Genomic DNA, 4395 nt, shown 5'->3' on the forward strand with positions numbered 1-4395 from the left:
CTGTGCCTTCTAAAAGCTGGAGTGTTGACCCTACATTTTCTTCTAGGAGTTGCAAGTTTCTAGTCTGATTCCCAGGTCTTTGATCCATTTGGGGTTGATTTTTGTGCAGAGCAAGAGAGAAGCATCTAGTTTCATTCTTCTGCATATGGATAAGCAGTTGTCCCAGCACCATTTGTTAAATGGTCTGTCTTTTTTCCAATGTATGTTTTCAGACAAGTTCCTTTACCTCTCTGAACATTGATCTCATCTATCAAAATAAAATAATAGAGATTCCCTCCTCATGGGGTTAAAAGTAGTTTACGCACAAGCTCCCATCTCAGCATAGAGCTTGTCACCCTGTTAAGTTCTCCATAAATGTCAGCTGCAGTTGTCGTGTCTGGTTTCAGGGGCTTAACCTAAACAACCAAGCCTTTACTCCGTGTCATTTCACAGGGCCCCCTGACTCCAAGCCCTCATATGAGCAGATGTCAGAAACCACAGCCCAGGATCGATTATTTCATCTTCCTGAAGCGCAGCATCTGGTGTGGAAGCTTTCCCTGAAATGCCTTCCTCTCCCAGGTGTTTTCATGGACCCCTGTGGCCCCTCGGCAGCAGAGAGGCTCAAAAGGACTGTGGGCCTATGGACCGGAGCCCTTCCACCGTCCTCCATCTGCCAGCCTGTTAGGACTCCCACAACAGCCCGTAGATGCTCCACCCTCAGGCAGCTGTGGAGGGAGCTGGCATCTTTCTGCCCCAGCACACAGCAGCTGAGCCATCTGCTCACACCAGGGGAACAGGAGTTCATCTGGGGGGCAGCTTCCTCAGTGCCCAGATTAATTCACTCATTCCAAGGACAGTTATCAGCACCTACAAAGTGACAGACCCTGAACTAGACTGTAGGAATACATATTTTGCCCTAAAGAGGCTCACAGCTTGATGAGGCATACAGATGATAAAGCTGGGAGGGAGGATTATGAGCTAATGTAATTGGTGCTAGAAGGAAGGTAGGCATAGAAGCCTTTGGAAATGAAAGGAAGAGATACCTAAAGCAACCCTGGTAATCAAGGAAGAGAAGACTTCCTGGAGTAGGTGATTCCTGTTGAAATACAAAGAGTGAACAGGATGGAAAGAAGGATGGAATTTGCTTTGGGCAGAAGACACAACATGAGCAAATATGTGGAGGTGCCCTGAACTGACATTGGAGCTGTGCATGAGTCTTTCATTGTATTGTCTGCCTGGTACCAACCCTGTCCCAAGACCTGCCACACCCACCACACTGTTTCTAGAGGATGCCGCTGCCTCATTCCAAATTCATGGAATTCAGGGATTTCTATCTGAGTGTTTTGACTTAAGACTGAAACCCAGGTGATGAGCTCAAGAATTGTCACAGACCAGATTTTCAATGGAAAAGCATGGTGACTTTCAAACCTGATGCGCCTCTCATCAAGAGATGGACTTGTGGTACCTCCCCTTGAGCCTAGATAGTCCTCTTTACTAACTTGATGAATAGACTGGCAGATGCCATCCAAGGTTTTGTTACAAAAACCACCCACGTTCACCCACTTTCTCTTGAGATACCAGCCTTTGGAGTCCTGAACCACCACATAAGAATTCTGGCTACCCTGAAATTTCTATGCTAGGGAGTTCACATGGAGACTCCACATAGTGGTAGAGAGATGTGAAGAAACTCCAGTTATCCCATCCACTAGCCCAGACACCAAGTGCATGAGTAAAGAAGATGGCATTTCCTGCAGCCAACATCAGCACAACTGCAACCACATAAAAGGCCAAGAACGAACCAACTAGCTATGCCAATTAACCCTCATCACCATGAGAGATAACAATAAGTGGTTGTTGATTTATACCATTATGTTTGAGGTGGTTGGTTATGCACCAATAGATAAATGGCACAGAGAAAGGTCTACAGTGAAAGAGAATGGAGCTGACACATGGAAATGGATGGAAAGATGGAGCTGCTGCTTGAGTCCTGGGTCTAGTTGTTCCTGGAAACCCTTCCTCCTGCCCTCCCTGCAGCAATCTCTTTAGATTCTGTGAGTCAATGAGCTTTTCTTATTACCTAAGTTAGTTCAAGTGGGATTTCTGTCACTTCAACCAAATTAATACAGGCGATTTTGGGTAAATCCAAGATCTTGATGTGTTTAGGGCACAGGTTCTGGAAGGTGGAAGTAACAAGAAATGAAGAAAAAGATATAAGCCCAACAGATCATTGAGGAACTATATGCCCCAGCAAGGAATTTCTTTAATTTTTATTACATATGTCCATTTCCACAAATGATTCAGGGAGACAACCGAGAACTTGGGGCTTTATTATAAGGACAATGAGGAGCTCATGAACAATTTTTATCCAAAGACTAACCAGCTCAGACCTGCAGAGTAGAAAGGTTAATCCACCAGTTTGGATGATGAGTTGGAAGTAATTGAACTGGTCAAGAGCCTATTACCTGATGCAGGGAAGAAGTGATAAGGGCCAGAACCAAGGTCAGGCAATGGGAAGTGATCAAAATGAGAGGTGGAACAGACAGGTCTTGCGGTCTTCTATTGGAATGAGGAGAGTGGGAAAAGATGAACATGATTTCCAATTTTTTAGTTTGAGCAACTGAAAAACTAATGGGCCTTCACTAAAGATGCAAGAGGAGGACCTAGTCAGGAGACAATTCTAATGGCTTGAACTTGTGTAGAGATTGAGGTGTCTGTAGAGCATTGGGGGGGGAAATGTCATTCATAAATGTGCTTAACACATTTGTTGAGCACCTATTATATTCCAGGTTCTGGCAGGGTGTTGGTGAGAAAAATGGGTATGGGGTTTACCTCATAAATTGTCCAGTGGAACAGATGGAAATTAACTGAACACACAAACTTTTGAAGAATGCTATGAAGAAAACACTTTGGAAGCTATGACAGAACATTATAAGGGAACTTGATGGATTCTGGAGATAAATTAGTTATGTGGTAGCAGAACAGATAACTCCAAAATTCGATGTCATAAAACAACTGTAATCATTATAGTCAGGAATTCCAAAGATGCACTATAGGATCTACATATACCTGTTTCATGAAGTCTGGAGCCTCCACTGGAAGACTCAAAGACTAGGGGTCTGAAGTTGTCTGAGAGTTCATTCATGCTCATGTTTGATGAACAATGATGGCTTTAACAGGGTCCTAAATCCCTCTCCAAGTGATCCCACTGCTTGAGCTAGTTGGACTCCCTCACAAAATGGTGGTGAGTACCTTGGACAGGGTAGAGAGAGCAAGTCACACAGCATCATTTTTGCTACATTCTATTGATTGAGGCAGTTACAAAAGTCCACCCAAGTTCTAGATGGGGAACATGGACTTCCCTCTTAATGAAACAATGTCAACATCACATCATAAAAAGAGCTTGAGGGATGGGAGATTATTAACCTGACCTCCTTTATAAAATACAATCTGAGAGAAGAAGTCAATGAGGACTGTTTGGAGAAAGTTATATTTGAGTTGAGATCTCAACAATGAACTCGAATCAACCAGTGATAGGATGGAGTGAATAGAGTTGGAACAGTATTCCTAACGGAGGGAACAATATGTGCTGAAGTATGAAAGAGTACGATGCCTTCAAGAAGCTGAAAGAAGGTGAAAGTAGTTGAAATGAGTTGAAAATATGAATCTGGAGAGCTCAAGAAAAAGTCAGTGCTGGAAACAAAACTCTGGAATTCTGAGATTAAAGGAGTAAACAAAGAGATAGAAAAATGAACCTCACAGAAGCTTGAGTTTTCTTGAACTTAACACTCTCTACCAACTTCCTACTGCTAAAAGGCATCCAAGTTCAGGACTTGCCTTCATTCTCTCAACCAAGAGAAGCTGGATGCCTTGCTGTTCTGATTATGCAGATGTTAACAGCCAGCTTCCAAGATGGCCCCAGGAATCCTTGCATAGTTCTCTCCCACACTGAATCAGGCTAACCTCTGTGACCAAAAGAACACTATAGAAGTGACAGGGAATGACTTTCAAGGGTTGCTCATAAAAGATATTTCAACTTCTTTTGTGGATTTTTCACTCTCAAAAGACCAGCCATTAAGCTGTGAGGACTCAAGTAGCTTTCTGGAGAGATTTATGTGGAGGAGGAACTGAGGCCTCTTGCCAATGGCCAACACCAACATGCCAGCTATGTACCTGAGTCACCTTGGAAGTGGATCCTTAGCCCCAGGCAAGCCTGCAAATGATTTTAGCTCTAAATTCTCAAGTCAAAGCCTCAGACATCTTGAAGTAAAGACAAGGTCTCCTTGTTGTTCCCTGACCAATAAAATCCCAGTGATAAAATAAATAATTGTTGTTGTTTCATGTCACTGAAGTGCTGTGACTTGTGGTTTGTTGCATAGCAATAGGTAACTACTCTACTAGCCCTGATCCTTTGGTTAT

This window comes from Sciurus carolinensis, chromosome 2 (assembly GCF_902686445.1).
Source record: "Sciurus carolinensis chromosome 2, mSciCar1.2, whole genome shotgun sequence".
In the NCBI taxonomy this organism is placed as follows: Eukaryota; Metazoa; Chordata; class Mammalia; order Rodentia; family Sciuridae; genus Sciurus; species Sciurus carolinensis.